At 36.6% G+C, this 11,010-nt stretch overlaps 1 protein-coding gene across 2 annotated transcripts in view; it reads right to left on the bottom strand.

The window, feature by feature from the left end:
• The window catches only part of LOC122796666 (cadherin-6-like), a 1,044,052-nt gene that overhangs the window by 213,901 nt on the left and 819,141 nt on the right, over positions 1-11,010 (bottom strand). The window lies entirely within an intron of this gene.

Genomic DNA, 11,010 nt, shown 5'->3' with positions numbered 1-11,010 from the left:
ATAACCCACAAAGACAGCTAGCCTAGTAATTACCTCTAATAATTAATTAGTAATTAGCTCTACTTATGTTACCCTCATTGTCTTCTTCTGGAGCTCATCTGTGAGATAGTAGCAACCCTATTCCCTACTTCTCATAGTACACATAAATAAGACACAGTAACCTCATTAAAGCACAGTCCTTCAGCCTAAATCATTTTAAAACAGGTACAGTAAGTACTGTTATACATTGTGTCAAAAAACGTTGCACAACTGTTAGCATTGAATAGTCACTGAATGTCCCAGTTTCATACCACATCTGAAAGACATTCCATAAATAGTTAGAGCCAGTCTTTCAGATTGCAGTAGGTGTGCCTGTCACATGGGACTGAATGTTTCTGTGTCCTGTAGTAGACTGATATCCTATCCGAGATTAGATTTTTAGCCTTGTGCTCATTGAACGTCAGGATAGACTCTGGCTACTCTACAACCCAAGAACTAGACAGTATGGGCTCCTGTCATTTGTTCGACAGTACTTCACTTGAGTACTGTATGACTGATCTTAGAAATGAGGCACTGTGAACACCCTGAAGTTTAGTAAGCTTAAACTGTCAGATTGTAGACAGGGTCTAGCTATTCAGGTTAAAACAACTAGAAAAAATATGAAAGAATACCCTTTGAGCTATTTGAGCTTAGCTAAAACACCAAGCATTAGTAGTAAGAAATATTTGTAAATTAAATACCAAACAGTAGCAAAACATCTTGTTGTGATCAAAATGTCTTCACTTTTGTGAATAAATGCAGTTTCACATTCATCCAATAAATCTTCTTGTGATTAAAAATAGCCTCACTTCTTAGTAGCAAAACAACAGAAAATCTTTAATGGGTGAAACATATAAATCTGCAGATAAGCGCTGTGCTTAATTAAAGAAACTAGAAATAAATCTTGTGTTTATACATATTTCAAAAACAAAGAAAAAAATCAACATTCTATTTAATTCTATAAAAAACTAAATATATAACTGTGATTGGTTAAAACTTGAATATCTCTTAGAACATATATTACAATATAGGTGATTTTAATATTCAAGTGGTTATCTTGCTTCCAGCTTCTTTGTGATTGAATGGAGTGTTTGCAGCCAGGAAATTCAGTAGTAAAATTAGAATGAGAGAACTTTGAAAAACTGGGGTGGTATAAGACTTATAAATGCACCTATGAGGATATAGTAATTGGAATCTGTGTGTTTGGTGGTTTTTATAGATACATAAATGTGTACCATTAGTTGTTAACCATCTAATCATCTATGTAGGCTAATGTGTCTAAAACACATACTACACTATCCAGTGTCTGTGTAATTGGATAGAGAAACTGTATGCGGGAAATCAGGAAGTAAAATCTGACTGGGTGAAAAATTGAAATGCTGGTCTGCTATGGGTCTTATAACAAACACCAGTAAGGACTTCATAATTTGGGTTATGTGTGATTGGTATTTTTTATTTTTGTGTCTTTCGGCGTTTCCCGGTTAAGGGTCGCCACAGCAGAACTCCGGTCCGCTAATGATTGGCAGTAGGTTTTTATGTGCTGGCTTGTATAGAAACTAAATGTTGTTCTTGTTGGTGTATTGCAGATTATCAGTTAAAGGTACTTTTCCGTTAAACCAGTACCACGTCTTCGCACTGCTGTATTTTGGCGCTATTTTATCATTCATGCAGGACTGACAAATGTGATGTGAAAACAATCATTTTCATTAGGTAAGGTTACCTTTTTTTTTTTTTTTTTATTTAATTTGGCAGGCAGGCAGTACTGCAGAGACAAAGGTCTTGTGTGGTGCTGCACGATCGCAGTTTTTACAATGTGGAGAACGACTCCTTTCATTTGCATGTGAGGGCTGACTGAATAAACCGGGGACTGTGAGCTTTGGCAAGACCTTTTTTTATGGGTATTGTACTACAATACAACTGTGAAGACTTTTTCAGAGCACCTCACGTAGCTGAAAACATACAGCTGCAATGCGATGTGTTCTTTATAAAGTTTGTATTTGTTGATTTGACAGCAGTACATATTAATCCTGAGAATACAATGTAAACATCACCCGATCCAGGCATATCCAGTAAGTAGTATGAATCTTTTCACCTTCTCTCCTAATGGTATTCCCCTACATTAACCTTCTTCTACAGTGAGACGGGATTCTCTCTTAAGTATTATACTGAAAAGGTAACTAGCTTCTGGCCGAAACCATGTGTAAAAAAAAAAAAAAAAAAACTCACGCAACTGGTAGGGGTTTAACGGTGAACCTCAGCTATTTCTGCAATGACCAAATGGTCCTGTACACCTAATATGACAATAGACACTTGTCAGTCAGTTGTACAGAAGTAGTTGTCACCCACAAACTTCTGTCCGGTACTGAAATGTCAGTGAAATACAGCAGCGTGAACTGGTAGGGGTTTAATGGAAAAGTACCCAGTTAATTAACAGTAAATTTTTTAAATTACATAGGAGAATTTAAATAATAAAGAAAGCAAAATCACTTAAAAATATCGCTGTATGTCAAAAAATGAATAAGTATAGCTTGTCTGCAGAGTTTTCACTCATACTTCTTCAGATCTGCCTCTCGGGTGGAACTTTTAATTCGAAAGAAAACTTTTTGTGCACAGAAGTACAATAACCAATAACCAATTAATAACTAAAAATTAAGGTACTTTTCCGTTAATGGGGCAGCAGCTTTTTTAGGCCTGGTTTTAATGTTGTCTTCCTTGTGGGAGTGCTATTCATTATCTGACATGTCAGTAATGCTTAATTCACACTCTTGATTTGGGGGGGGGTGGGGCTTCTGTTCTTTTCTCTGACCATATGCTGGTAATGTAAAAGTATTGATGAAAACTCGTCAATGGATGCAAGACTTGCTGGGAAATGGCTGAACATTAAAAGAAATGAAAAACTTCTTTCTGCATGTCGTACTATTTTTGTTTATTTCTCTGTCTTTTCGTAGAGTTCCTCAGAAGACTGAACATTAAGCCTGCAGTAATTTCTTGTTAGAATGAATGCAAGCTCAATGGCTGGCCAGGGTGCGCATTGTTAGCATTACAAATGCTGGAAAAAAAAAAGGCCCACCCCGACAGACAGTTAGTACAGTCAATTAACTGCAGCTCTTTTAATGATCCCGATTTCTTTTCAAACCAGTCACTGTACTGTTTCTAATTGTTTAATTTCTATCTATACACACTAGCATATGTATATGGGTGTTTATATATTTCATTCATATAAAATTAAATTCAGATGTAAAGGATGTGCCCTTACGCTACCGCACTATCCCCTGAAAACAATTTTCAGGTTTACAGCATTAAGTTAGTCATACAGGTGTTTTATGTAAAGGAAAACCTCTATAAAGTCTCACACAGATAAACATTTATGCTTTACTCGAGTTTGGACTGAAAACTCTGGTACTGTTCCGTTAACGCAAATCCAGGTAAAAAAAAGCTGTTGCCCTGTTAATGGAAAGTACCTTCATTAATAATAAATAACTGTATAAATCTCCACCGAAGTCAAATTAAAACGGGAGAGTTCAGCTGTCAATAATGTGTGGTGATGGACTTTCTTAAGATTGAGAATGTTGGTGACGGAAATCTGAGTGTTAAGTCTTGGTGGTTTACATGCTTTTTGTCTGATCTGCCATTCTAATTCATGTTTTTTCCAGTCTGTCATTAAATGATCCTTGTAGTTCTTCTTTTGGTACGCAATTTAAAATATGAAATTGTAATGTCTTGAGTACGGGTTGATCTCGGTTGTGTTTAGCTAGTGCATTGCTGTTGTTGCTGTAGCAGATGTCTGTAAGGTGTCTAGTAATTCTGGTTTTAAGGCTGTTGGTAGTTTTCCCGAGATAAAGGGCAGGGCATCAAGTACATTGGGCCCTGTAAACTATTGATTCAAAACTGAAATTCTCAGGTTCTTGGCAGTGGTAGTAGTGGTCATTGTTAGGGCAGTGGAAACCCATTTTGTTACTCATGTCCTTACAGTAACTGCAGTTGGAGGGTCCACAAGGGAATGTACTCTTCAGGGAGTTGAGTTGGTCTGTGGTTGCTCTGTTCGGTTTTTCAACCGAATATCTGATATACCTGTTTCTCCAAATGTATGGCCGACGGAAAAGGAGCAAAATAAGTTTCTCTGACAGCTGACAGCAGAGTTTTCTGTTTTTTTCCACTGTTGTGCAGCTTTGAAGTAAGTATATTTAAGTTTGGGGGTATGGGAGGTGTTACCCCCACATGAGGGTGCAAGGGGACTTGACCTCTGCAAAAAAAAAAAAACAAGGTTTATTAAGACTTGTTTCACTGCTTTTCCGTTGATCATTCAACACTCCATGCAAGTCCTGTTGATTGATCAACATGTATCTGGATATCAAGGATATTAGATAATGAATGATTAGTCACCCCCCAAGAAACTGAACATATCACATACAGTAATCCCTACATTAGCACCATTAAACATACCATACAGTACACATAAAAATTTCACATTAAATTATCAGCATACTGATAAAGTAAATTTCAACATTAAATTATCAGTTCATGTAAAATATAATAACCTAGTTCCCATAAAACATTACTCAAACTGGCCAGCAAAATGATCACCAACTTGAAAGAATGCCCACTCCACACTGAAAAGAAGTGACTATATCACTGAAAAAATAAGAAGAACATTTCTGAAGAATTAAGAATTAAATAAACAACTATAAAGAAATACTTACAAAAATAGAAAAGAAACTACCACTCCAAAGCAGAACAAACCACAAAACTAAAATAAAAAGCACATAAAAACATAACATTTAAAGTACATATATGCATAACCAGACTAAACCACAAACATAGAAAAAAAAACTTTAAAGTATATGCATAAATGGATGTTATACTAAATATTTCTACCATCTCTCCTTGGGATAGTGCATCTAACACCATAGGGAAACACATTCAATTAATGCATAAAACTAATAAAAGAAAACTCCACACATATACGTCATACTAACCTTAAGCATCCATCATCAAATGTTTTTCAGCAGCTATTTTGGAGTCTAAAGCCATTCTTTGACTTAACACATCCTTTCTGAGCACCATCCAGGTCCACAAACACCAAATCATGTCCACAATTCTCAACATATGCTGCTCAAGGATTGAAACACAAATTTTACAGTCATCATCACTAACAATCAACTAGGAAAATTAAATTCTACCCAATTCATTAAAGTACCAAACTCTTAGACCCTCACTCCCATTGTTCACACATACATAAGAAAATAAATTAAAAACATATTTCATAACAGAAGATTCATCTCTAAGCTACAGGCTGAAATATTGAACAGTAGTCCAAAGTGGAAATAGGTCTAGAGCCGTGTAAGCTACAGGCTGAAATATTGAACAGTAGCCAAAGTGGAAATAGGTTTAAAGCCATGGTGGTGCAGTGGTAGCGTTGTCACCTCACAGCAAGAGGTTCTCCCATTCGATTCTTGGCTGGAGTGCCTTCTGTGTGGAGTCTGCATGTCCTCCCCGTGGTCAAGTGGTGCTCAAAAGACATGTGTAGGGCGTGCCTTTGTTGAAGGTTGGACGTCGAGCTGGCACCGTAAAAATCTATTGCCAATCATTAGCGGACCGGAGTTCTGCTGAGGCGACCCCTAACCGGGAAAAGCCGAAAGAAGAACAAAAAGTCCAAAGTGGAAATAGCTTTGAGCAAAAAAAATTCTCACCATCTTCCCGCAGACACAATCCACCCTCCCAGTTTCCACAAGCCATTACCTCAGAGACAGTAAGAGAAAGTATATACAGACAGAAAGCATATTAAAGGTCATCTTCTAATATACAGCTAAAATGGCTAGTGTTAGAACTAATAAGATGCATTTCCTCACCAGAGCAGTGCTTATAGCCTGCGATGTACCAAAATACCAACGAATCAATAAAGCATGAAAAAAGAAAGAAAACTTCACTGAAAAGCATACCCAAAGTATAAACAAAAAATATAAACTGCACCCATAACAAAAAAAAAAAAAATACAAGAAACTGAAAAATAGAAAAGAAAAATACCTTGAGTAATCCAGTTTCTCTATGCAACAGCTAGCATTAATAAAACATGCTATATCCCATTAAATCAAAAATAAAAGTCAGTAGACTTAAAAACTATAAAGTACAAATACATAGGGGAAATACTTGAAAATACAGAACACTGAAGGAAGAAAACACATGATTGGTGTAATATTTGGCTCTGTAGTGGTAGAGTTTCCATTTTCTGCCCTGCAGAATTGAGACTTATCATACAACTTGTTCTCTACCCCTACATGTCATACCATCCCACCCAGTGCCACCAATAAATGTGATGGTCACCAGTGCTGTGATCTCATGATCCATGCCAGTCATGTCGTTCAACCTCTCAGCCCAAAAAATCTGGACAAAGCCAAACATCATGTGGGCAAAAGTCCAAAATCAGGGAAAGGTTTTAAATATTGCTCTTGCAAACTTAAAAAGTCAATAAAATAACAGGTTTTGCATTAACATGCATTTTGTGAAGACTATGAGGTATGAAACTCAAATGTCTGTCATTATTCAGTAACTTCAATCCTCAATGAGTTGCCAGAAAACTACGCATTTTACGAGTGATAGACCAAAAATGTGAGGCAAAAATCTGGGCAGTTGAGAGGTATGAAATGATACTGTGATGTCAGGGTAGGAAAAACTGATTACAAGTGTAATGTCTGTGGTTTATTTCTTTTTCTAATTCAGACTGGTGGTAATACATTTGTATGTTATTTAAGTTTTACAAATACATAACAGAAATTGCATTTATAAGATCTCAAAACAGTAACAGGAGAATTAGATTTGCACTGAAAATTTTATTTTATATGTAGAATAAAATATCTATGAAATATAGTTCTGCTTGGAAATGCAGTTATTGTTGAAAGAGGTTTCTGATTAATTGCTGCCTGCCTGCAACCTTAACTGCTAGAATTAAATAAGAATTTCATGGAAAATAAGTAACTGACGGCATGCAAAATTTTATTTTTACTTTATTTTAGTTGCATTTGTTAGTTGGGTGATCTGGTAGAGCAAAGCTCATTTTAAGCAGAGTCCTGGTAAACAGAGTTTCACATTTATAATTAAAGTACAAAATACAGACACTTTATACAAAGGTAATAAACTAATTAACACAAAGATAACTGTATCATTTTAAAAATAAAAGATAGCATTGAGTGTTACTGTTGCATCTAGTGCAGATACATAATGTATTATAATATAAATATAAATAAAATCCTCTAGTAATAGAAGTAGGGTTCAGAACATACTTAAGTCTTCATTATTTACTCAAATCAGAATTTGCTATGTGAATATTAGCGTTACAAGTTGACAAAGGGAATGAGAGTAAACAAGTAGGTGGTTTAATATAGGGAGAGGATGCAGAAACTTGGGAGTGAGGTAAAAAGTGAAGGAAGGATTATTGTGTGGTAGGATAGTATAAGTCCTATAAAAGTGAGTTGTCTAAGTGCACATATTGTCATGTTCTTATTACAGAGAGTATCTCCTTATTTTTGATTTTCCTTTTACAGTAGGACAAGTCCAGAAAGTCATTAGGCAGCTTTCTATTTTTTTTCAAATGTTAGAGTTTTTTTTAACACTAATGATTAAGGGATTAGTATTCCACAATTTAGTTACACAGATTTAGTGGTAGAAAAAAAATGGAGGTCTAGGGAGACAAGTTCTCTCCTGGGTCTATGGTTAGTAATAAATACTCTAATAGATGAAAAAATCCAATTCTCTCACAGTAGCATTGTGGCATCCATGTTACAATTATAAATCACTCCAGTTAAAAAATAATGCTTTGACTGAGAGTTGTAATGACTTAGCTAATGAGAAATGACTGACATGGTTGCATAACTTAAGGCCTTCACCAGCAGGAAGTAGCCCTCTTAGCTAAGTGTACAAGTGTGTGTGTGTGTGTGTGTGTGTGTGTGTGTGTGTGTGTGTGTGTGTGTGTGTGTGTGAGTGTGTGTGTACATGTATTTTTGTTGTGTTTGTTTGTGTAATTTCTTTACTAATCTCCTTCCAGAAAAAAAGTTTCTTTCACAGTTTAACCTTTTAAATTTTGCACATTTCACTCCCCTTTGCTCCATCAAAACAATTACTTATCCTGTTAAATCTTTTTTTTACATTGTGACAGCATTTTAAGTTTAAATATCTGCTGTGCAATTTATGTTTTATATACTTGCTGCATTCCACAGAAAAACACACTCCTGAAAGCTTTTTATACTTTTGTAAATATGTTACGGAAAAAATATTTCAAGTTTTATACATATTTTCATATTACACAAACATATTTTATTTCATATGTAAAAACAACCACTCTTATCTGTGTTAAAGATTCCTTATACCATACAGTAGGATTGTTAGTAAATAGTCTTTATAGATACTGAATCTTGACAGATTAAATGCACAGTAACTTCAGGCTCATGATAGTGGATTAAGCATGACTGTTGAAAAGAGCATAGAGCATAGACTGGAAGTAGAAGACATGAAGATGCCACACAGTTTGTCTATGGTACTTAATTAATCTGTCATCAACAGATATATCATATCTCTATGAATAAATGTTGTCACACAACTCACTCTATGGCAGTAGATTAATCTGCCATCAATATATATACCACAGCATTACACAGAGACTGCTGGAAACTCGGATATGCTCATATTTTTATTAAGTGTAAAACTGATGACTGAATGAAAACATGAACATCCCAAAAAATCCAAAACAGAAAATCTGTGACTGTCTGATTATCTGACTCTCCCTTAGTGTGACACTATTCAATGATGTTGTGCTTTTCAGAGCAGTGATCCACCTCCCTGCTAAAATATCACTCAGCAAATAGTACCGAATATCATACTGGAGCTGCCAGCAGGAGCGGCCTTAAGTCAACTGGTGCCCTAGGCAAAAGGGAACCATGGTGCCTCCAACACACCACCCAGTGCCCCCATCCTGGCCTACCCGCACCAAGTAAATACTGGAAAAGTGCCCCTGCTAGAGTGGTGCCCTAGGCAGCCGCCTAGTTGGCCTATGCCTAAGGCCGGCTATAGGCCTGCCAGGAAAAAAAAAAATTATAAAAAACTTATCTGTTGCATGATAGAAAAACCTTAATGGCAAATGAGTCTGCTATCTGCAGACAAATTTGCTATCTCATACGACTTTCTCCCACCCTCATACAGTAATTCTGGCAAATTCCTACCAATGGGAGCTCATATATAACATAGTATTGAGCCCTGGCCTGATGCCTACTAATTGACAATTCCTTAGGAATTACAGTGAGGCATGATAGCAGACCAAAGCACAGTGCTGGGTTCAGTTAGGTAGTGCACAGTTTATCATACCAAGTTGCTACACATACATATTTAGTATGGCAGACTGTACCTTAATTGGTTGGCTTGCATCAATCCAGTTTGTACTGCTGTTAGGTTATACAGTGCTACCTTACATCCATGGATGGCCTCTGGTCAACTGGTGCCCTAGGCAAAAGGCCTCTACAGCACAAACCCCCTCACACCACCCGTTGCCTCCATCCTGGTCTAACTACACCATCCAGATTACTTTTGTCATCCTTTTTCTCATGGTTTGTCTTACTCTTCCGTTTTTCCTGTATTCATTCAACACATTTTAAAGAAACTATATGTTTACTCCAAAAAAAAAAAAAAAAAAAAAAAAAAAAGAAAATAAATACTGGAAAAGTGCCTCTGCTAGAGTGGTGCCCTCGGCAGCTGCCTAGTTAGCCTATGCTTAAGGCCGGCTATGCTTACATCCCAAGCACAAGAAGACCCAGTACGTATTGTTGTTATACATATTACATTGCACCATTCATAAAAAAGGGAACGAAATTATATGCCAATAGGGAATTCTGTGATTTATGTCTATGAATAGCAGCAGCTCCTGTTGGCATGCTGAACACAGTATACAACATGCAATTGCACATCTGTTTACTGCATTCATCACTACCAGTGTCTGGGATTCAGCAATATTACTACTTATTTAATTACTGCTTGTCCTGACACTGCTTAGTGCTTCTTGTCAGTAAATTGTCCTTATATTCAGCACTTTTAAGTGGAGAGCCAATGGCTTCATAAAAATAATCATAGCTTTAATCAGGGTGCAACACTTCTGCATTTTAAAACCATAAAAACAAAATACATCAGTAGCATTTATTTCCAGTTATCTGAAAATACTGTTTAATATACACAATAAACAATGCAAAGCAAACCCAACAAGGCAGCCAAATGAACCCTCAATGGTAAAAGCAACAACAGAGACAAAAAAATCAAAGATCCATACTTCTCAGGAATAAAACACTTTTATAAAACACAAAACACAAAGCTTTCAAGTCTCAATGACTCTTCCGCAATGCACAAACAAGTAGCAAAACAAACTGCCTCATCTATATTTATTTAAATAGCCAGCCTATCTTTACATATTACTAACATCCCATGACAAATCTAATTAATTAATTCAAATTTTAAAATTTTAAAGTGCTAGATGTTAGATACCATTACAAAAAATAATAAAATTCAACATACAAACATTATTAGTGAGGATCCACTGGGGATGCACAAGCCAGTGCATTTCTTTGTGCCGGTCCCAGGTCCGGATAAATAGGGAGGGTTGCTTCAGGAAGGGTGTCCGGCATAAAATTTTGCCAAATCATACATGCAGACAACAGTACAGAAATACATACCGGATCGGTCGAGGCCCAGGTTAACAACGACCGCCACCAGTACTGTTGGCCAACAGGGTCCTGGCGGAAATTGCGCTGCTGTTGGCCGAAGGAGGAGAAGAGGGGGAAGGCATGCCCGAAGGTAGGTAAAGGCTAGGACTGTGATAGTGAGGGTCAGAACTTTGAATGTTGGCAGTATGACTGGTATAGGGAGAGAGCTAGCTGATATGATGGACCAAAGGAAGGTTAGTATATTGTGTGTGCAAGAGACCAGATGGAAGGGGAGCAAGGCTAGGTGTATCGGAGGTGG

This window comes from Protopterus annectens, chromosome 3.part0 (genome assembly GCF_019279795.1).
Source record: "Protopterus annectens isolate FY-2018-M chromosome 3.part0, PAN1.0, whole genome shotgun sequence".
NCBI classification, from domain to species: domain Eukaryota; kingdom Metazoa; phylum Chordata; order Ceratodontiformes; family Protopteridae; genus Protopterus; species Protopterus annectens.
The sequence above is the reverse complement of the archived record's forward strand: the minus strand, read 5'-3'. Positions and strand labels throughout refer to the sequence as shown.